Source organism: Zonotrichia leucophrys, chromosome 3 (assembly GCF_028769735.1).
Source record: "Zonotrichia leucophrys gambelii isolate GWCS_2022_RI chromosome 3, RI_Zleu_2.0, whole genome shotgun sequence".
Classification (NCBI taxonomy): domain Eukaryota; kingdom Metazoa; phylum Chordata; class Aves; order Passeriformes; family Passerellidae; genus Zonotrichia; species Zonotrichia leucophrys.
The window spans coordinates 62,002,685-62,026,703 of NC_088172.1; the positions used below are offsets into that span (position 1 = coordinate 62,002,685).

A 24,019-nucleotide genomic window follows, 5' to 3' on the forward strand; every position below is an offset into this window, starting at 1 on the left:
GGTGCGGAAGGGAGAGGGGCATTTTCAGGGTTCAGTTCACCCCACATATGCATATCTGCTGGATGGACTGAGTTGCCTTCTGGAGGTTAGTATGTCTCCCCACTTACCATATAAGAATTTTTATTTCAACTGCATGTCTAATTGATAGTAGGGAAAAGTTAGTTAAGACAAAGATCAAGATCCATTTACCTACTGCAGATGTCTGATTTCCAAGCAAAACTCTAAATGCCACCAAATGATTAAGAAATGTCCAGACAGATGTGCAAACAGATTTCCTGGTCATCTGAAGGTACTACAGCACCAATTCAGGAATTGCTTTAGGTCTCTGTGTCAGACAGAAAATTTTGCTGTATTTCATAGTGTCTTGTGCTGCATTTTGTTTCCTTGAAATTCAGAAGAAGCTTCCTCTTGGTATAAGAAAAGAAAGGACTTTTACATCTGGAAAATTTCCAAAAGCTTAGCAATGCTGAGAAGTCAAATTAAATAGTGATTACATGTTTTCAACAACATTGCACTGGCAGTGACCTGTGTCTTCCTTCATACCAGCTGCTCCTTGCACAGAAATTGCCTGAGTTACCACCCAGACAACTATAATTTTGTACTAAATCCTCTGCAGTTAAGGTGGTATATCTGGTGACTATAAATACAGACTCGAGCATGACAGAACTGCACTTAGCCAGGATCTGTGCTGTTTGAGTGTGTGGTGAGCTTTGCCTTCATGGTGAGGCTTAAGAGGTGTTCGTGCAGACTGAACTCAAAAGGAATGGCACCATCCTTCATCTTGCAGGTGCAAGTCCCCCTCTTGCCTTGTGCTGGCAAAGTACTCGTGACTGTGCCATCAAAGAGATCAACAAGCTGATCCAGTGGAAAACTTGCCCTAGAAAACCAGCAGATTGTTTTTCATCTGGGTCAGTGGGCTGATCCAGCTGACTGCAAGATCAGACAAGCATGAGCATTCCTGTTCCAGCACCTGAGCTTAGTGAAACTGTGCCCTGAGATGTAGCTGTGGCTATGCAGAAACTAAAAAATTAATATGCCCATCAAATCCCGAGTCCATATTATACAGGAGAAGCCATAAAGGTAATTCAGTGAATTAAGACTAGTAGGTAGATCAGCATGGTCATATGTGTCAGGAAAGTGGAAAGAAGCAGTCACAACCATCAATTCTTCATAAACCCACAAATATTACCCTGACAGCTTCAGGGAGGTGGATCAAGATTTAGTGACTTTAGTGTTTTTGAAACCTTAGCACACTCACAGTGCTGAGGCAAATCACTGTCTTAAAGGGTTTGTGGCTCTGGATCTCTTCACATTTTGCTGAAATCTGCTCACCAGTATTGGCCCTAAGAGGGTTGATGCCTATGCAGTTGGGATTACACACATTTAGATCAAGTGATTTAATATTTTATAACAAATATAATTTCTTTAGTGTGACTAGAATAAGGGGATCCTGGCCTTGCTATCTTTGCAGTTGGAAATTGAAAAGGAGACATCTAAAACTGTAGACTCTGAAAGGTGTATGTAGATTTTGAATTGTGTGGTTTGAGCACCCTTTCCCTTTCTTTTTTCAATTTTTTTTTGTTATTGTTGTGCTTGGAGAAATGACATCAGCTGGAGACCAGAAACAATTTTTGCAGATCAGCTCAGATTGCTTATTGAGAGTCTTTTTGGCAGAACAGCAGAGAGTTTTGAGTTTTTCACTCAGCAGTCTCAGTTCATTAATGTGGCCTTAAGGCCACACTGTTCCCTCTTTATATGCCTATATACAATACTCAAGCAAACACAATGGGATGGTACATTGGAAAGCTTTTAGACTCTTGCATCACTTAGCCCAGTCTTTGTAGCTGCCTGCACTGTTTACTCATCCTCCTGCACCACTGACAGCAAAAGCCTGCAGGAATCCTTTTTCTTTCCTTCCTTTCCTATATGCTTTTTTTTTCTCCAGCAGCACTGCAGACACAGCAGCAGAACCAACTCAAAGAAAAGCAAACCAAAGCGACTTTGGAATTCCAAGCCTCTGCAGGACCAGCTGCTTGTGTGAAGCTGAAAAGGAGCCAGAGCATACCAGCAAGGAAGCTGTGATTTCATCCAGCAGTCTGACAGAAAATCCAAGGTTCCACTGCAGCAGTTTGTGCAGATGCAGCAACCTCCCTCTGGCTGGGTCCATGTCCAATGCTAACAGAGGAGCACCCAGGAGGTGGATGCCCATGTAATTCTGTGTTGCTCTCCCTTTGCTTTTTAGTAGCAAGTCTCTGAGGAAACCAGGTATGCTCTCCAGGTTTTTAAATGGCTTTTATTCCTTATGGTGATGTCTAATTTCTAAGGGAAAGGGAAGCTGCAAGGAAATGGAGAGGATGGTTGAGAGGAAGAAAGCTCCCCAAGGAGGGTCATTCTTCTTGCTATGGAGTGGTGGTAGTGGTGTGTGAGGGTGGGCAGGAAAATCAACCAGAGTGGAGGTGGCTGGGGCATTTGCCTGGGGTGCAGCTTAGCAGGGAAGTCTCTGGTGAGGTCTGGCGTGAGGACTCAGGGAGGATTAGCACCTGAGTCACACATGTTTTGGTGTTTGCCCAGGAACTTATATTTGTGGTTTGGCATCTGTGCATCAGCTTGTATGCTAGGTCAGCAGGCAGGGGAGAAACACTGATCAAGTAGGGCACAAAGTTTAGGATGGCGTGTGCTGGGTCAGGAAAACACTAAAGAAAACACTGTATCAAACCATTTGCACCTGTGTGACTCTGGAATGACTCTGCTGACAGCAGTAGAGTAATATCAACAAAACTGTGAACAGGATTTTGCCTTATAGTGTGAAAACGAGAAGATTTGGCAGAGGGCCTGGATGGGTGCTGGGAGGTAGTCTCTGAATGTATGTGTCTCTGAAAAAGTCTGTGCCGATTGCTGGAGAGGTGTCTGAAGCCCTCCAAGCATGCGTCACCCTTCCCTTCACAGGAAACAAAGAGGCTGCTGCACTTCAGACAGCCTACCCTCTGAATTATTCAATGCAACTAAATAACTACAGAGCTCCACTGAGTTGCATAAAACTGCAGAACTGGCTCACCCCCTTGACTTGAATCAATAGCACTGTCTCTTTCTGATCAGTACATTATAGTAGTAAATCCGTGGCTTGAGGCAATGCTTAACACACTTGGAGGGAGAGCTGAAAACTTAGTAAGAGGAATGTGGAGGTGAACTGACAGAACACTGTAAGAGAGGGTCTTGCTGAGAAAGTCTCCTGCTCCTTGTGAGAGAGTGACAGTGTCTGAAATAGAGCATGTTTTGTGCCCTGTTGTGTCTTCAGAGCTAGTGCCTGCACAAAAATGCTAATTTGGAGACAGAGAAGCAGAAAAGCACAATGGCTGAGTGTTGTTACAGAGACTACTTCATGTGCTGGGTTTATTCCAAAACAGGCAATGCAAACCCTGCATACCATCCATGCTGGCTCTCTTGCACCCTTTCGCTTGCCAGGATCATCATTCTTCTTGTCAGATTCCCCCACTGTGCCAGAGCTGAAGCTGTGTCATGGTTTTAAGTCCAGCTGGAGATGAAACACCACATAGCCTCTCTCTTAACACCCAAAGGAATGGGGAGGATGCAAGTAAAACTTTTCTCTTGAGATAAGAACATTTTAATAATAATAATAATAATAATAATAATAATAATAATAATAATAATAATAATAATAATAATAATAATAGTGGAAAAAACCAAAGAAATGGACAATGTAATTGCTCACCATCTGCTGACCAATGCCAGACACCCCTTCCTGAACCCAGGTCAGCTGTCCTTCCAGGTAACTCCCTCAGTTCATATACTGCACATGACATTCTATGGTGTGGATCACCTGTCCCAGCTGTGCTCCCTCTCAGTTTCTTTTGCTTACCTCTTCACTGGCAGAGCAAGGCATAAGGGAAGAAAAAAGTCCTTGACTAGGGATAAACCACTCAGAAAAAACCAAAACATCAGTGTGTTATCAACACCATTGTCATTACAAATCCAAAACACAGCACCGTAATAGAGGCTCAGTGCTTTTCTACTGAGAAGAAATTAACTTTACCTTAACCGAAACCAAGACAATATTCACCCCTTTTTCCATACCATTATATCATGCAAAGTTTCACACTGCCCAATTCCCATCACCTTCCCTATTCATCTGTTTTGATAGGTATACATACAAACATCATTATCTTAATCTATGAAATGCCTCTGACAAATGTTCATAAAATGTACACACACACACAAAAAATTTATGGAATTCTTCTACTCCTTGACTTTGGCCTTCATCTTTGATAACAGTTCTTCAAGTAGGAAACATGGTGTGAGGTGTTGGATTGTTGCATGGTGCAAATTTGAGTCAGTTCTCATTCCAGCCTGCTGCACTTGCTCTGTTTTATCTAAGTCCATTCTTCGTTGGTGTAAATGTGACAATCAGAGGGAAGTCAGGCTCAGATCCCTAGAATGCTTGTGGCTGAGACTGATGCCATGAGATGCTCAGTGAGGTAATGCACACACAGCCACCATATATATAATATAACCACTGCATAGTTACAACACAGTGTAATTGTTTATTTTCATCCAAAGTCAAATCCATTTGAGGCACACTAGGCTTCTGCATCCTGCCACATCACTGACCAAGTGCATCCAGGATTTTTGGCAAAAGCAGTCCCAAAGTTCTGCCTTTGCCTGAGGCAGGACTACTCCAGGTTTTCCCCAGCATGTCTTTAACATGTATTACAAGAACTTTATCCACTTCTACAGTATGTAAAATGTTTTGATCGGGCAAGGCCATCCCAACTGGCCCTCTGGTGCTGACTAAGAAGGTGGCTTTTGCTGAGTGTGTACCCCAAAGTTTGAATGTCCCATTGCTGTCAGTGTAGTCTTTAACAGACCATTACATCATTGAATCTTTCCAGAGACTGGTGCATGACAGGGAATGTGATACAACCACTTAATGTCATGTTCTTTGGCCCAAGTGTCTCTAAGGTTGTCTAGGAAATGAGTTCCATTGTCTGATTCATCCCTCTCTGGAGTACCATGTTGCCATAAGACTTGCTTTCCAAGGCCCAGGATAGCATTCCAGTGGTGGCATGGGACACAGCTGTGTTTGCAGCTCTCCTGTGGTTGCTGCCACCATCATAAGCACATGGCACTTGCCATCATGGGATTGGGCGAGTGTGATACAGACAATCTGCCAGGCCTCCCCATACTTACATTTCAGCCATCATCCACTACACCTAAGAGACTTTACCCACTTGGGCTGCTTGATTGCAGCAGTGTTTGGCATTCATGGATAATGTGAACCTGGCATATGTACCAACAGGGAACCAAACATCTCCAAATATCTGGTGCTGCTGGGCAGGGGGGAACAGTCTGTCCCCCTTAAAGCAGCTCTAGGGAAACGTCTTGTTTGCAGTGCTGACATGAGCACCCTCAAACACTGTGACTGCTGGGGAACAGGCACTGAACCAGCCCCTCTCCTCCCCTGACACCACACCTGCACCTCCTCCATGGGGAACAGGCAGCCATGAGCCATCCCAGCACCAGAGGAGTACTTGAAAGCACTCTTGTGATTGCTCTGTGTCTGCTTTACCAGCACCCTGAAGGCTGCTTAGCATTCTGTGCATGGAGGTGGGTTATGTCTTCTGAAGATGGACATACCCAATGCTCAGGAAAAAAGTGTTTGCAAATATTGAACATTTATCTTTGCTGAATTACCTTTTCTTTCCCAACAAAGGAAAGTCACTAAGAAATTATTTGCTGAACTGGAAACAGAGCTATTAGATTGACAATCAGAAATCACAGAGAAAAATGCAGTATCAGCCTTATACAGAAATATTTTAAACAGCTTTGTTTGTTTTTATGTAGCATTAATACGTCAGTAAGTCAGAGTCAGTTTGCCAAAAAATTGTAATGTTTGCCTCATAATTTATTCATAGTCTTGTGATTAATAGGTTTATGTGGTTGACCTGCATTATGTAGTTTTCTTTAAAAAAATCAACAAAAACTAATCAATATAGTGACTATTTTTGTGAAAGACAAAGTGGCTGCTGAGTCTTTCTAATGTCACACTGACTACACTGAAACTCATTATATTTAAAGAGGCCAAGCCTTAAAAAAAGTTGCAGAAATATTTAACAAATTGGTAGAAAAATATTATATATAATGTAATTAGCAGGTAAATAAATACAAGTGATATTATGAAGAAAAATTGATATAACTTTTATAGGAAAAAAATCTCACAGCTCGATGGAGATTTTTGGGCAGAGAAAGGAGATGGAAGTCCCTAGTGAAGTCTCAGAAATCTGCCCCTGGAATTGTTTTGTTGACATAGAAGTTATTTGGAAAAAAAAGCATAGTCTGAGGTGAGAGATGGCAAATTCCTCTAGGCAGCAAAAATGAAAGTCAGCCAGAAAAAAAAGGGATTTCATGCTATGAGTTATTGGGTTAAAATGGTAGGAAAAAAATCAATGTTAACAAAAGAATCCTAACATTGTGTCCAGAGAGAGAAGTGCTGAAGAGAGAAGTCTGTTGCTCGGGCAGAAGAGATCCCTGAGTTATGACAAACAGTTTTATAAAGGACAAGAAAGCTGAATAAATGGTACACAGTGAAAGATTAAATAGCCAGGGACTCTTCAGTGTGGAAAAAAAAGCAGCAGACGAGAGATTTAGGAGTCTCAAAAATATGAGCAACGTAGAGAGAAGAACCACAGAGCCATCATTCCCTCCTTCACAAAGCAGAAGAACTAGACAAAACTAAGATAAATGGGTGGATAAAAAGTCCCAAACAAATGAAAGAGGTGCTTTTTCACCAGACATGTAATTCAGCTTTAGGATACTGCAGGACTTGGTCGGTGCCAGAGGCTTTTGGGGTGTCACACAGCTACTGGGCAAACCAATGGAACAAAAATGAACCAAAGTCTGTAAACCATGAAGACACCCCATCTGTCCCAGGATGCTCTTGAACTGCAGACTGCTGCAGACTGGAACAGGTACTGTTACTGTATACATGTCCTGTTTGTGCAGCCTTCTGCAGGCAGCTGATGCTGGGCTGAACAGGTCTGCTGTGACCCAGGCTGGCTCTTGTGAAGGTGAGACTGGAATCCATCAGCAAACTGAAACAGTGAAAAAGACATTGGAGGTATTTACATTGAAACAAAACCAGAAACTGTCGCCGTGTGTCAAACCAAACAGCAATGAAGAAAGTTTAGCTGTCACTAGAATAGTGAGCAGTATCAGATTGTTCCAACTGTGTCCAGGCAAAATAAATAGGGTTTTCTTTTTGGCAAGTAGGAAAAGGAGACATACACTGGAAGTGTGAGAAACAGGGTGAAAGAATTCTACATCAAAGCTTGTCTAAGCTTTATCCAAACAAATATATACTCCTATCACCCCTACCATAGAGTTGATGGGGTTTGGACCTGCAGTTCCCAGAACTACCATTCTGATGATTTGCTCCTTTAAAAAACAGATTTTTATCTTAACAAATTCTTAGGGATAACCTCTATTAGGATATGAATGGATAAGCAAATTATGACAGAAATACACATCTGGGAACAAGATCACCTTCAGGGGCCTCTGCATGCTTTTGTGAATTTCCTATTTTTGTATTGTTTGCTCTTTATAAAATATCTACCCATTCTAAACTCCGAAGTACAATTTTAATTTTTCAAGAAGAGCTGTGCAAAAACTCAGAAATTGTGCATAACAGGTGAAAATTAAAATCTGCTAGAACTTTTCCATTACTAAAAAGAGGTTTTTAAAATATAATACTACTTTCTATGAATTACACAATTTCATTGATTGGGAAAATATAATGTAAAGCATGTGTGTTATTGAGAACTGCAGATATGCTTTTTTCAGTGGATTAGGAAGACAGTATTTTCCCATGGGTTGTAGATCCAGCTAAAGACAATGGTAAGCCTAACAAGGACATGTGAAAACTGCAGTCTGACATGTTTTTAATGAGATTTCATCTCAGTTTCACCTCTTGAACTGACTCACTTCAAGAACACATCCTTTGCCTGACTGTTTACTGCAGAACAGATGTGAGGTTTTAGACACATGACAATGTGTAACTGTAAGAGACGATGATCTGGTGTAATTCATGCATTTACAAGCCATGAGTAGGTGCAAATTGAGACTCAAAGTCCTGTCTATGTTTTTAAACCATTTGCATTTCTTATTAGGCTTCTTTCCTTTGTAGTGGGAATTATTCTAGCTTCAATCATTTCTGCATAAATCAAGTTTTCTTACATCATCCAAACTCACTTCACTAAAGGCAATCTAATTCTAGTTCAACATACATTGTAGCCAGTGATTTACCTCAGCTGTTTCTTGAGTAAACTTTAAACTGGATTAATTCCTTCTAAATGGAAAAGCCAAGGCTGGTCAAAGTAGACTTACTGATTAAAAACTGATAATGCAAATAATTTTTTATTCTTTCATCTAGATTAGATATTGAACAAGTTTAGGGATCATACAATGTATTTCCACCAGGCTATCTGGCTACCTCCCGTTCTGTTTAGGAAATAGGCCCTAGAACCATGAGTAAAAACATCCTGTGTCAGAATGTGCTGACCAGGAATAACTGCAATGAAAAATCAAGCATGACTGGAAATCAAGTCCTGCTTGCAGTAGGCAAACCTAAACAAGGATTATAAACAACTATGGAAGACTTTTCACAACTCCTGTGCTTTAAGCCACTTTTGGAAGCATTTGATTTCACCTTTGCTTTCTACCTACTAGGTAATGTTTTTCTTTTGTCTCTGGTCTTTCTATACCACTGTAGCCAAACATGAAGAATGCAAACATGAAGAGTGTTCAGCCTGTATTCCTTTGTCCTTGAATTCATTCAACAGCTTACTCCTCCAACACTGATCTGGAAGTGAGTAGATATTCACAGACTGTTTCTCCCCATGGTATAGATAGACCCACACATGGACTAGTATGTTTTTTAATGTTTTTTTAAAACCATTTCTTGATTCCCTAAGTGCAAAACTGGTTTTGTACTTTGTTCACTCTTGTGGTTTTTTAAAAGTAGTATAGGAATAAAAGAGTAATGTGCTTCCTTGGGAAAACAGACTCTTATTCATTCCCTGCTGCAAGGCTGCTCATCTCAGCTGACAAAAGATGCCCTTTCCACAAAGCACTCCGATTTAAGATCCTGGACTTAACACAGATCACACATTATATTAATTACTCCATAGTTTTAAATATTATTTTTATTATATCATTAAAACACTGGTACATTTTCCAAGGCAGGTAAATACTCATTGGAAAGGAGAGAAAATGAGACTGTAAAAGTGGCTAACAAAATCTAGGCCTTACATTACATTATTTTCGCAAGGCTTTCAGCTTTATGATGAGAGTAGATGGACCTTTATTGAAAAATGTCTAGTGGGTACTTAAGAAATTCCAGGAATGAACAGTGGCTCACTGAACACTAAAATTTTGGAACCATTGACATCAATCCACTCTCTGTGAACATTAGTGCAACACAATGAAGAATTTGAGTACCAGTGTGATCTGTGCAGGTCTCAATGCTGTGGACTTGTTCTGCTGCTCAGGAGAACAGTAGGGAAATACCACTTGTATTCTTGCTCCTTGCTTGTTTTCCATCTTACTATTGTCTCCATTTATGCAGAAGAGAAAGAATTATAGTATAAACCCATGAAGAATGAGGCTGAAGTGAGATTCAGATACTGTTTGTAGGATAGAGAGAGTCATCAGTAAAACCAGTGATACTAAGAAGAACCAGGCTTGACTTGAAGTTATTCTAATATGAACTGGTGTCATTCTACTCACTTTCATGGAGGTGCTACAAATTTATATTGATGTAAATGAATTCAGAATGCTTTACTGAAAAACTCTGATTTGAATTTGAAGAGAAAACCTAGTGTTGTGTCTGTGTAGAATCTTTAATTATTGTAATTATAAAAATATCTGCATGGCTGAAAGGTTGTACTTTGAAGCATTCAAGTGAGAAAAACATGATCATTCTGATAAAATCTGTAATTGCCCCTACTTATCTTTCTCAACAATATTTTTAGTCCAAACAGTTTATAACCTTTTTTTAACACACATGATAACTGTTCAGTGCAGTTCTACTCAGGCTATGGCATACTTCCATTCGAAAGATTTTAGTAAATACCTTGTGAAGATTTACTCAGATGTTTGTATGTCATGGCCAATTCTCTCCAGAAAACTCTTATTTTTAGTAAAATTTATGTTACCAATCTGAAATGTTCATATTTTTTGCACTCTAAAATCTAATATTCCAAGGGTGAGTTGATGTGCTGTTGGCCATTGACTTCATTTTCCTTGCTGCTGTGAGAGTTTTGCTGTGCAATCACACAAGGCAATGTACAGCCTGCTTAGCTTCACTGGTCTCCTTGAGAAACCATAGATAATGTGCAAATTTCAAGCACTGCGTTTGTCCCGTCCTAGATCTGCTTCTGTGGAAAACTGAGCAGCAGCAGAGGGAACAGCAAAAAGCCTTGGAGGTACTGGCATGCAGGAGTTTTGTGGGAGAGGTCAACAGAAACCTCTGTCTTCAGGATGCTGCCCGCAGTGAGAAGGGACACACACATGCATTCATCATCTGGCAACTGTAAGATCTGAGGGAAAGATAAAGCAGTGGTATCTCTACTTCTCAGTAAACAGGAAGTCCTGGTTATGAGGTAGAAGACACTTCTCTTTCTTCTCAGCTGCAGGAAGTAGAGAGGATTTGTGTGAGCATTATTAGGGCGAGGACTTCCTGAGCCTGGATTTGGGAATCTTGGCTCATTTTCCTCTCCAGTAGCTGCAGTGCCAGATGGGACGGGTTGGATTGAATCCTACTAAATTCTCCAGCAGTTTAAAATAAACTGGCTTAAAAGTAGGATTTAGTCTGCCTGAATTAGCAACTCCAGGACATCGATTGAACCACCTTTCCTTTAAATTCTCTGTGGCCACAGAAGAGGCTTGGGTGCCTTTGAAAGCCACTTATCTCTCTGAGCTTCTCAAGGGTGGGTACCTAAGCAGGGATATGGGGTGTCACTGGGGCTCCCACACCTGCAGCTGTGTGACTGCTGTGTAACCTTGCTTAGCAGCAAAGCAGTGCCAGGCTCCTCTCCCTTCCTGCTGTCCTATTGGAATACCAGTGGTGCTTGCCTAGGTCTGCTTTTCTTGAGGGATTTAAGCAATTTTTGAGTGCAGAAGTGTTGCCTAGGTGCTTAATACCCAGAGAAAGGCACAGTTTTGGGGTCTGCACAGCTGGTCCTTGCAGGGAAGTTGCTGTCTTGGCTTGGAATAGAGATCTGTTTAGCCCAGTACCCATCTGACAGAGATTGCTTGCTCCCTGTCAATGAGGTGAGCACAAACATGGACAACAGCCAAAAGCAGGTGCCAAGGGAAAAAAAGATGAAAGGTGGCCATAAGTAGATGCCATGGGAAAAAGTACGAGAAGCTGGGTGTACAGGCAGATTGAAGTTTATATTTGCAACACTTAACTGCTGTTACCTCGTGTATATCTAAACTTAGTTTGGCAGGTGGGTCCTGGGATCCTGCTGTTAGAAGCATTCCCAAGATCTGTCTCTGTCCATCCGTGTAATCCTTGCAGGCAGCTTGGCTTAAGTTTTACAAGGCCAATATGACACCAAGGTAGCCAGCAGGCCCTGGGATGATAAGCAAAATGCAATTACACAGTCCTCACCAGAAAAGGCAGCAAAGGTCAGGGAGTAGGGGGCCAATGCACCAGGGAGAGGCATAAGGATGGTGAGAAGGATACACTTGCTCACCCTGTGTATGTACAATTTTTTGTGATTTCAAGAACCAAGATTTCAATTCATGCCTTTGCAAACTTAGGCATGCATGAATATATGAAGCATATTCTTATTAACATTGCCTGTACTGTATTGCTCTCACTTTCATAAAATTACTGGAGTGCCGTGGCCGTGCAAGGTGAATTCCTGAAGCAGGCGAGAACAGTGACATTCAGTCAAGACTCACTATTTATTTATTTGCCTACGCGAACCTGTTCTGTCAGATCGAACAGCATTCAGGACAACCTTTTTTCTTCTGGGCATTCCAGCCAAGTGCCAGAGCCCAGCTCCCCAGCCGTGAACCAGCTCCGAGGATTTACTCTGAGCTAACACCGGAGCAGAGCGCCAGCCCTCCGGAGCCCGCGGTGAGCCAGCGCAGCGCTGCAGTGACAGCGGCTGGCAGCAGCGCTGGACGCCAGCGGGCGGATGGCCCCGGATACGTGACACGCATGTTAAGGACGATTTTAATGTTGACGTTAAAGCCGGGCAGGGTGGTGGCGGCGGCGGCGGTGGAGTGAACCGGGTTAGGGGGAACCTCCTGCCCGTTTGGCTCCCCAGCAGGAGCTGCAGGCCGTGCGGCACTGCCCGTGCGGCACTGTGGGCGCTGTCAGGGCCCGGCCACAGGAGCAGGTGGAGCCGGCACTCCCGGGCTCGCCGCGGCACTTCCAGGGGCGCCCTTGTCCCGGCGGCCCGGCCGGCCCGGCGGAGGCGCGGCGGCGGGCGCGGGGCGGGGCGGGCGCTGTGTTGCCGGGGAGACGGGGGCGGGCGGCGCGGCGGGGCCGGGCAGGAACCTCCCGCCATGGGCTGCCGGGACGCTGTCAGCGGGATAAGAGCGGAGCGGGCGGCCGGTCGCGTCGGCTCTGGCGGGGAGAGGAGCGGGTAAGGGCGGGACGGGCACCGCCTTCGCGGGGGGCTCGCCTGGCGGCACGGGGCCGTGGCAGGGCGCTCAGCACAGGCCCTGCCCGCGGGTTTCGACGGGCCGAGGCCGGCAGCCGCGGCGCCGGGGCGGGCTGTCAGTGGCGCTGCCGCCGCCGTCGCCTGGAGATGCCGCTGGCGGCTCGGGCAGCCCGGCGCGGCGGCAGGAGCAGGCGGAAGGAGCCGCCGGAGGAGGCGCGGGCGGGGCCCGGCCCGTTCCCGGGGCTCCCGGGCAGCGGCGGCAGGAGGGGCGTCACGGGCTCGGGGCCCGAGTGTTCCCGGGGCGGGCGGCGGGCGCTCGGCGGCCCTGAGCGGTCCCTGCTGACGTGAGGCCTCGGCCTTTGCCGAAAGGCGACGTTTAATAGCCCGTGTGCGTGTCCAGGCGGTGCGTGCGGGTTCTCCTCCGCCCCCTCCCGGGTTACCGGGATGCTGTGCGGTGACCGAGCACTGGAACAGATTGCCCGGAGAGGTTGTGCACCTCCCTGGAGGTGTTCAAGAACCGTCTGGACGCAGTCCTGTGCCACGTGCTCTAGGGTGACCCTGCCCGAGCAGGGAGCTTGGAGCAGATGCCCCGCTGCGGTCCCTTCCAGCCCGGCCCGGTCCGTGTGCGCTGCCTGCGCTGTGCCAGCCGCTGGCGCAAGGCGCGGACACAAAGCCTGCGCTGGCAGCGAGGCGTTTGTTGCAGATAAGAATTGAAGAAAAGCAAGTGAGGGCTGTGCACGGAAACGCGATAGCGCTGGCGGACGTGGAATACACAGGAGTCGTAGCGTTTCAGCACCTGAACTGCCCACTTTCAAAAACATGCATCAAAATGGGTGGACAGAGGCGCGATGGAAACTCTTCTACCTGTTGTCTGTCTGTGGGGAGAATATTCAAAGATGCTTCTCCGAGAGAAAAGCAAAAATCTAAGAATTAGATATTGCTTGATATCCCCAGAGGAACTAAAGAGCTGCGTTTCACTGACATCTGCAGTGAAGGGAGAAGGGAAAAGCAAGTGCATCACTGGAAGTGAAAATAAAACTTATTGTATAAGAGAAAGCAGAGCAATTGAAGAAATTCAGACAGAAGATCAGATGACTGAATGTCATGTCCTAGGAATTTCAAAAGCGTCTAATGTGGTTATAAGTGGGACTGGCTAAAGAAGAAAATCTTGATGGCAGACTTTTTTCTTCTTTTTTTTTTCCCTTCTTGCTTATAGTGCCATGTGAATCAGTAAGACTTCATTATAAGGGTCTGCAGGGAACTCGGAGCTAGTCAAGCTTCTGTACTGTTGCTGATGAGGTGGTGGGATAATTATCTGTTTTAGTCATAGGTATCATAATCTTGTGCCCAGTAGCAGAAAAGAGGTGTCTGGAACATTTAACCTATCCTGAAGGAAGGATCAGATTTTGCTTGCTTGGACAAGAGACCATGCCTGCATAGAGCTTTTATCATAATGGAGCTACAGTGTGATAAAGACTTGGGAAAATATTCTTGAATCTCCTTTTTGCCTGTATTGTAGGCTTCCAGACCAGCAGTGCAAAGGAGAAAGCATCCTCTCAGGTGCTTTAGGAAATTTGTGCTTTACTGGCTCTGAAAGTTTCTGGTGGATGTTTTGAGTAGAGTGAATGAAAAATAATATTGTTTCATGTATTATCATAGGTAAGGAAAAAAAAGAACCATCTTTTTCCTAGGGGGTTTTAATTTAATTTTTCCTAGTTGTTGTCCTTTGGACAGGGACTCTTGCAAGCTAAAAGCATATAGTTTTCAATGCTTTACTTCTAAAATCAAAGGCGGTTGCCAAAGGAAGTCAGTTGTCACTTGGTTTATAAGATTGTATACAGATTTCTTAAGAGGAGCTTTTTTGATGTTGCTCACTTCCTGCCTTCCCTTTCTCCTTGCCCTGTGGATTTTTTTAACCATACTCAAAGACAGCCTTTGGTCAAAAATGTTTGATTGTAAGAAGTTCTTCTGTAAGGTTAATAACCATTTAATTACGATTCTCTTTTGATGCTTCTTTTGCTTCCTCCTTTCTCATAGTCCCTGCTAGGTTTTTCATGTGTCACCACATCAGTTGTTAATGCAGTTTAAGATAGTAGGGAAAGAGTCTGTGAGTACTTTGAACAATAGTATGGGATGTGCTGGAAAATTAGACACTGGATATGTAAACACTGAAAAAGTGAAACTCCATTCTTAACACTTACTGAAAGTAAGTTGCTGTTTTCATATAGTTTTCTTTGCAGTCAAGCTCAAAGAGCATAAGCAAATACTGTGATTCTGTCCACAAGCACCCCAGGAAGCTCAGCTCTGTATTTCTCCGGTCAGTGATTTCTGAAATAGACCATGGTGCTTCCTTATTAGCATGAAATTGTACACCCTTACAGCTGGACATTTAATATTTTCTTCGTATTTGCAGAATTTTGACATTGCCATGATGGTCTCTTTTCAAATAATGTAATATTGCCCATGGAGGAAGTCTGAAGCAAAACTATTTTGATACTTGTCTTTTAAGGGCAGAAAAGAGCAGAGGGAATATAGGGTGAAATGATTACTTTGTAAGAGGATTCTGCTGCACCCAGAAGTGCTGTCCAGAACATACCTGCTTGTCTTCTGTGGGTGAATTTCATTTCTTTTTAGTGCAGCTGTCATTGACAAGACCACACTAATACTTGTTTTATTCCTTTGTGAGGAGTTGTCAGGCTCTGTTGGCCTCCTTAGCTAAGAACTGTAGTAGCTATTGCATGAGATGTCACTACTCCATCTCTTTTGCTATGTTTGTTGGAAAATTGGATTATATTGTTAGAAAAGAATTATAGTGTGCAGTGGAGGGGGGCCTTTATGCATATATGCCTGGTTACTTTGGGTTTTGCTTTCTTTTCCAGTTCAGAGATGGTTGTGAGATTATCAGGTACTTTGCAAATTATTGCTTGCTGAAGGTTCGTGGGCCTTTAGATAGTATTAGCTGGTGTCATTGCAGCTGTTGGTTCCTGTGGCAGCTCTGATCTGAGGATGGTACACCTGGGACAAGATCAGGTAGAAGAGACTTGAGGTTCCTTCTGTTGTGCGATTTGGACTGGTTTGTCTGAGCTTGCTAAGCTGATTGAGCAGCTTGTTACTGCTGAAGGAGAAATCTCCCTCCTGCAGCCTTCCCTTCACTGACAGTGGCAACTGCCTGATCACTCAGTATGGCGATTCCACAGCCACAAATCCAGCTGCAAAAGCCAGTGTTCTGCAGAGCTGTCGGGGTGGGCCACGTCAAGAGGAAACTGGATGAGGGCAGTGCTGGAGATAAAAGGAAGAGAGGAGTTGGTGGGGAAGAACAGAAGCACCTTTTTGCCAGTCATATGTCATCAGGTGGGCTGAGCTGTCTTGTGTAACTCTACCCTAGCTGCATTTTGGGAGATGGGGGCTTTCACTGAGGTTCAACAGTGTTTTGATTCAGCTGTCATGGTCTGGTGAGAAGAACTAATAAAGCAGCGTGGTATGCCAGATCGGGTTTTCTTTTCCTCTGTTTACATGCAGATCTTGCATTTGATCATTTCTCTCAGGGACTTGGAAATTAGTGCAAGGTGAAGCCTTGCTTCCAGATGGAGCATTCTGTACAGAAGTGATACTGGAATGTGTGATGGGAAAGGAAAAGGCTACGTGTAGTCTTGAGTTTTTACTTGCTGTAAGCCGTTAGCTCTTTGATGCGTGTTTGTAGCCTAGGGTCTGATTAAAATCTCGTTTTCTAGGAAGTCAGGTTTTTTGTACCAATTATTTAAGTAGAAGTGTGAATCTTCTCAGTGTGGTTTTTTGGTAACTATGTTGTGTGAAGATACAGATTAAATCTGATGCTGAGTAAGAGAGCAAGATGGAAAAAATGCTGTGAAATTACTTAGGTTATATATGTTGAAGAAGGGATAGGTGTGTAAACCTGTCATCCATGTGATGGTGAAGTCCTGGATTAGTACTGTATCTTGGTGCATGTACCTGCTGGAACTTCTATTGTATCTTTGTTTTGGATATTTCTCTAAAGTTCCCCTAGCTTTGTTTTTTTAGTCACTGCTGCACATTTAATCTTCCTTCATATTCTGTACCTCATGGATTTTGTGATTTTGGGGTGTTAGAAAGGAGCCAGGGCATCTATTCTTCTGCTTCTCTGTCTTCTTAGTCAGCTCCTCACCCATAAATAAGTCCCTACTGCCTGCTCTTGCTGTGGGGTGAGGTTTTGCACTGACCATGCTGTGAGAAGCGCTGAAAGGGTTTTCTTCTGCACTTCTCAGCTTGTGTAGCGTCCTGCAGGCACCTGGGGCTTGCCCTGTGACACTTGTGTTTGTATGGGGTTGTTGAGCCATGTGGTGCAGAGGCACTGTGGAAATTACTCTCGCTTACATTATGGAAGGGCTTTTCTGCATTTCCTGGATAATTTAAAAGGTGGGAAGTGGAAGGCAGGTCATGAATAGTGGTTTATGAAAAATGGTGGAAGACTCATGCCTGTTAGACTGTGTCTGTCAGATGCCTGCTCAACCACTCTGACAATCTCAGCTAATTCTCATGTTTATGATATGAATGCTTTGCTCTCTTTTCCTGCACCTGAAAGTTGAGCTCCTTGGCTTCAGTTAGAAGCTACCACCATGCTCCATGGAGAAGTACAGGAGCATGAAGTACTAACCTCGAGGTGGGAGGAGGGAGTTTCTGATTTTTTCAGCTTTTGACAGTGGAGAAAAACCTTTCTGTTCTCCCAAGAGAAAACTGAGAAAATTAAATACTAGGAGGAATTACTGTCAAGTAGTGCCAAATGCAAGGGTTTGTTGGAAATATTAAACCTGATGTTAACTCTGCAGTTTTATTTCAGCAAACACTTGACATCATCTATTCCTCTGTAGTATTGTGGAAGCATTTACCAAAGATTGATGTTCTTTGGGGGAATAAATGACAAAAAGTATGTAACTAGATGTGTTAACTTCAAAGCTACTGATTTGATAGACCTTAGTGTATGAACTGAAAGATGGGGAATGAGTAATGGAAACAGCAATCTGAAGAGATGAATAGCTCCCAATGCCTTAATTCTGGAAAAATGTGAATTAGTAAGGAAAATATTTAAGATTTAGAGCAAGAAATGTTCTGGATAGTTTATAATTCTGCTGCAGCACCTGATAAAAATCCAGCACTATAGTAATTGTTACAAGATTTCGAAAGTTGACCTCTGTCCAGTTTTGATTCACCAGTTTAAACAGACACTGAAATAGTCTTAAAATTAACCAAAGAAGTGCTAGTCTTTCTGTTGGAAGGTGAGAGAGTTTAACAATCCTAGTTTCCAAGAACTGAAATCAAACGTTCTTATGGTTTGCTGTAGGGAAAACAAAGCAAAATCCCTCCAGTGTGAAACTGTGCTACGTGATTATTACCACTTTTCTTTGTATTACTTGCATCTTTCAATGATACGGCGAGATTTGAGCCAGTGAGGAATGTGTAGTTTCATTTTTTATTTGCATGTTTCAGTTAAAGAAAGATCAAAGGAAAGCAGAAGTTTTCTGAATTCATGTGTCTGAATATCTAGAGGAGATGCTGGGGGGAATGTGTGGGTGTATTTTCCACTCCAGAAGGTACTCCTAATTACTCCAGAACTATTTTTAGAAGCCTAAATTACATCAGTTACAAAGCCAATTTGATTATTGGAGTCCCGCTAAGTCCTTAGCATTTGCAACAAAAATTATCATGTGATGTTTGCTTGCTGAAAATACTACTTGGCTACATATGCACCTTCATCTGGCATACTTCGTGCATCTCAGTAGTGTAAAATCTTTCTTTGGTGTATTCATGAGTGACACACATTTATAATTGGGGACTTCCTAGTTTGGCACTATTTTTTTCTTTGCATTCTGGATGGATTAAAGGTTTACTCTGGTGATTCAGCATTTTGTTAAATGTTTGCCGATCTAGTAATAGGTATACTGGGAAACATCGTATTTTCGGTCATTATTATATGTAGTAAAGTATAATTATTAATTATAATTTTTCTGTTAGAGTCTGTACTCCTTGACTAATTTGGAGTACTGTTTAAGCTTCAAAAATCAGTTAAAAATCCTAGTTGTTTCTTATTTGTATTCCATTGGAGAGAAGCTATGTAAAGTGAGATGATGTGAGTCATTTTGCCTGTAGTTATCTGGAATGTTGACTGCGTCGTCTGAGTCCAGTTCAGCGCAAGAGGGGCAGCTGAAACAAATTCCCCTTTGCTGTAAAGCCTGGAAGAAATACAGGGTCTGCTTCCCTAACATCACCAAAGCTGTTTTCACTTTGTAAAGAAGCTGGCATACTGAGCTTAACAGGAATAGCAGTATATGTTACTCTCAGATATTTGGGTAACTTTTTAAATTGCCACTTTTAGAAGTTTTACCTGCTGTTTTGTCTGCATCTGACAGCTAATAGAAAATACCAACTTCACTGCTCAGTTTTAAAGCTTCAGAAGTGGAATTAGTCTTCAGCCCTTTAATGGCTTAAAAAAAACCCCCTCTGATAATTGATCTTCCCCTCTTATTTAATTGCTCTTAGTGGGTACTTTAGTCACAATGTCAAAACTTATCTTAAGCACTTTGTAGTTTTAATCCTCTCACTACTAAGCTTTCATTTAGGATAGGCTTTACTCATTCATATTGCTTCAACAAGAGTGCCTCAAGCACTCAAGAGTGCTCAGATCTTTACTTCTTCTCTTTCTCCATGTATTGGTACAATCAAAGTGTATAAGATTATAAGTTACAAAAAGGTTTGTATGATCCTCTGGATCACAACTTGAGCACACATTTGCTGTTTGAAATGCAGAGTCATCTGTGTGCTTGTAGTGCTGTCCCAGCTACAGTCACAGAGGCCATCCTATCTCCAGTACTGTGGATTAGTGTATGAGCATATCACAGAGTCTGCCTGGTCATGCAGGGCTGCTCTTTGTGGGCTCAGCACTGGAGACAGTGGCACTGAACTTTGACTTACCTGCCATGGGAGACTGCTGCTTTCCTTTCAATTTGCAGAGTCTATGGAAGTTAGTCTTGATCTTTAGATTTAGTTGTTACTGTGCAGCCATGACTCTTGAGGCTTGCTTGTAGTCCGGTCTGTGATTACAGTACCAAACCTAAAGTATAGAAGAGGGTATTTAGAAGTATTACATGTATATATTTTAATTTAGGGAAAAGCTTGTTAGGACTCTGACTAGTGTTCAGAACAAGGCTCACTTAGGAGCATTGCCTTGCCACTGACAAATGTTTTACAGATGATCTTCATCCTTCATTTTTCATTTGTAGGAATGTGCTGGTCTTTCATAGTTTCTACCTTGTGGTGGAATATTTGTCAGTTCCTTCCTTTAGTATCATATGTTTGCAGAAGTGTTGGCCTCTGACACTTTAGATAAGATCTGAATGAAATCCTAATCTTCAACCCTGCTAACATGTTGTGGTATTGGTAGAAGCATTGTATTCTTTAGTGCTTTTTAGCTGATGTCCATGATAGCAGGTGTATTTGTTTTTGACTGAGTCAGTGCTGCAATGATTATCTTTGAAGGCCTCCAGCTTTGCCCATGCCTCTTCTAAGGAATGCTTATTCTCCATGCCTGTATGCAGTGGCGTGAAATATGAAAATTATAAATGAACTGGAATGGATTTAATTTGGCTAACAACTATGTTGTAGTTAATGACTTTGGATAGTATAAGACCACAATCTTAGCATAAGCTTGAGTATAGCATATGTACAGGGCTAATGTGTAACTTGAGTGTAGGTGGTTGTTTGAGAGACTGTCTTTCATTAGTGTTGTACTTTTTATCTTGTTAGATGAGTCATTTCTCGTTTTTTTGCTTCATTTCAGGCTTGACAAGAATGTATTCACAGGTGTTTCATATTGTTTGATGACTAAATAAAATTCCACATGAAGTTGAGAAACTGTCTCAAAGCACTTGTCTAATATGCAGCTAGCCTGTGGGATTCTTTGCCATTAGCTCTGTCTCAGTGGTATTTCCCCCAGATTCAAAAGGATGAAATTATTGACAATCTATTAACTTGTAAAGGAATATTGTTCTTCATAACTCAGGGCAGAACATGAGGACCTGCTGAATTTTAGCAATAAAAAATGCCCCAATAAAAAAATATTTCCAAAGTGTCATCCAAAGATGACACTTTGGAAACTGTTGAACACTGGGGGGGGGGGGAGGTGTCTATGTTTTGTTGTATGTAAACAAGAATAATGTGTACATGTTAATTTGAGATACCTCTGAGTTATGTTTCTATCATTTAGAGCTGGTTTCACCAAAAGTTATGCTAGACAATTGAAACAGTCATGCTGGGGAGAGCAGACATAAACACAGGTCAGAATATATCACAGGAAGCTGATTAAATGCTAGCAAATACCTTATAGGTTACATTTTGAAAGAATACATTGACCAAATTTTAGAAGTGTAGTTTGAAACAATCTTTGTGCCCAAAGACATTACCCATGAGTTTGATTTCAAACTATAAAAAACCTGAGGCCTGAAAATCCACGGGAAATTATAATTTGTGAGTAAGCAAGGGTTTGGCTTTTTCTTTCTTATGTCACGGTGTGGTGCACCACAGGTCTGGGTCTTGCTCAGAGGCATGACAGCTCTGAAACTGTTTCTGAGGTGACCTGCCTGCACCTGCTGTAAGGCCTCTGTGTATCTCAAAGTGTCTGTAGCCTTGGATATGTTTGCTGACTTGATTTTATAAATATATATATATATATATATATATATATATGTATATGATAGGTATTTTGGAAAGCAGCTGTTTCTTTTATTTGAACAAACCTGGCTTATTATTTGTCTAATCTCATTTGGTTTCCTCCCTTGTCGTTCCTATTCTATGGGGAATGGCTGGTTTAGCCATTGTGTCAGTGTTCCCTAACTGTGTTCCACACACAATATAGAAATGCATATTTTTATTTTTTATGGACTATTTTTTCAGTAAGCACAGATAATTCCTTTAAAGCTTTTTTTTTTTTTTCCCAGGGTAAGATACAATGCTTGCACATCCACAAGAGGTAGAAATTTCCTAATTCTCAGGTTGTATAAGCACTGAGCTTCATGGATTAAATTTTTAATACCATGGCAGTAGAACACAGGTAAACAACATACTTATAGAAGGCTTATAATACTTGGAGAAGCAGGACTCTCAGCCTTCAGATATTGCAAGACAAACATCCTTCTCAAATGAGATGGGAGTTAGTACAGAAAGTGGCAATATGAAGATTATGCAGACATAAACACACTTGTGTATTCTGAAACATCATTACTCTGATGGTCTCACCATACTTCTGAGAGTTCATTAAAATACTACTTGTTTACTGTCTTGTGCACTTGACATACTTCCCTGGCTCATAGAAAGGACAGTGCATGTATTATTTATCCAAACATACCAAGCATTTTTGGTTTTCACCTTTTTCATTGTTTTTGGGGGAGAGACTCTGAATAACTTGTTCAGAAATAATATTGATCTAGTTAATTATGTATAAAGCTAAAAGCTAGTTACTGAACTCCTTGATGAAATCAAGAACTTGGTCAGAAATAGCACTGTGCCAAAAAGACTGACAGCTACATAAATTCTGTATGTTAAGAAGCTGTCTTTTCATGTGCAATGTCGTGATTGGAGCAGCACTGCCTTAGTATGTAATAGGTTTTCTGCTTCTGTAACTGCAAATAGTTAATAAATAATAGCAGAGTACAGAGCAGAAAGTGGTTGAAAATATTAAGAGGAGGTCTTCTGTGGAGCTGGAGTGTTGCCTGGTATGTCTGTTTTGAGAATGAATCAAACTTAAAAGATCCTGGCTTTGCTCTTGTTTGCTTATATTTTTGACCGAGTTGTTGGGTGGTTAGCAAATGTTCGCTGTGTTTTGTAAGCTATTCTTTTGGCTGATTGCCTGCATCAGGAATGCCAAGCATCAAAGTGTCTCAGCCTTTCTGAGGTGCTCTGCTTAAACTGCAGGTTCCTGTTTTCTTTCTCTGTGTTGCTCCTGCTGTGTAACCTATTTTGGCAATATCAGCTGGGTATTTCTTTCCAGCTTGTGTCAAGTTGTGAATCATTCCAAAAGAACAGAAAAGGAAGAATGCTGATTTCGGTGACACATTACTTTGAGCCTTCCACTTCATTTTCCCACCATGTACAGATTTCAAGGCAGCACTATACTTCCTATTTCATTCCAGGGCACACTGGATACATATTACTCTGTTGCATGCTCTCATGCACTTTCTTTTCCTCCCCAGTTTGCATAGAGGATTTCATTCTTAGTCTGTTAGTTGTTTTCTTTAACCAGATAATCAAAATTGCTGTCTGCTACTAACAAGCTAAACTTAATTTCTGCAATAACCCTGACAATCTTTGCTACAATAGCAGAAGCCTCTTGTGGAGTGGCTTAGTGTTAATAACATGGTGTTGCTCTTCAATATGTATGTGTCCTCTGCTAACAGAAGCTTGAGTTGAAAGTTTAACTCCAGACTAAATCTTATTGAAAATGATAGATATATAAATGTTAAAATCCTTGAAAAGGTAACAATTATACTCTCTAGAGCATAAACATTAGGTACAAGCAATGAGGCTGGAATAAGCATTTGTTACTTGAAGTTAATACTGTATAAACTAAATGTAGTGTTTCTTGGCCAGAGGTTACTTGTGTGTGTATGTATATATGAAATATTAATATGTATACATATATATGTGTGTGTATATTTATATATATGTATGTGTATTTTTAAATATGTGTGTTCATATATATATATATGTATGTATGTATGTATGTATATGTACGTATGTACTTTATTCTAGAGAATGGGTGAAAAGGTTTGAACAGGAGGCCAGAAAAAACTTGATTGCACAATGTCTTATGGAAACCAAGGGATTTTTCAAAGCATTGGTTTTAATAGCTGCTGAAAATGCAACTTCATTGCAGTCTGTACTTAAAAGGACTTGTAGCCGTGCCATGCCCGGTCAATGTTTCTCTCTTACCTGAAACAGAAAACTAGGGAAGGTAAATGAACAACTTCCTGTAGCTGTATGTTATATTGTTCTCTTTCCCTCATGCTGTAGCTGTTGGGCAACAGTTTCTGAAAGTAATAAACTAGTATTATGGGCTTTTGAATTAGTACTGAATTTTATTATGATACTGCTGTTTGCTGGACATTCCAGGCCTTTCTGGGCAATGTATTGTTGAAAACATAACCAAGGAAAAGGCCCAGTTCACTTTAGTATAGAGAGTATTAGTTCTGACTCTGTGCTTTTGTTGCATTTTCTTCTTTCTACAAATTCTGCAGTTGTTAGAGATAACATCTAATAAGTAGCACAATGCAAATTTAGTATGC

At 41.9% G+C, this 24,019-nt stretch overlaps 1 protein-coding gene across 2 annotated transcripts in view; it reads left to right on the forward strand.

The window, feature by feature from the left end:
* Nucleotides 1–12,585: 12,585 nt before the first annotated feature.
* LYST (lysosomal trafficking regulator) overlaps nt 12,586–24,019 on the forward strand; it is a 78,137-nt gene continuing 66,703 nt past the window's right edge. Inside the window, exon 1 of one of the 2 annotated variants that reach the window (XM_064708485.1) lies at nt 12,586–12,674. The gene's annotated coding sequence lies outside the window, so the exon portion shown is untranslated. Of the gene's footprint in view, nt 12,675–14,233; nt 14,253–24,019 lie in introns of those variants that run through there. The other variant, XM_064708486.1, reaches the window with a different exon arrangement.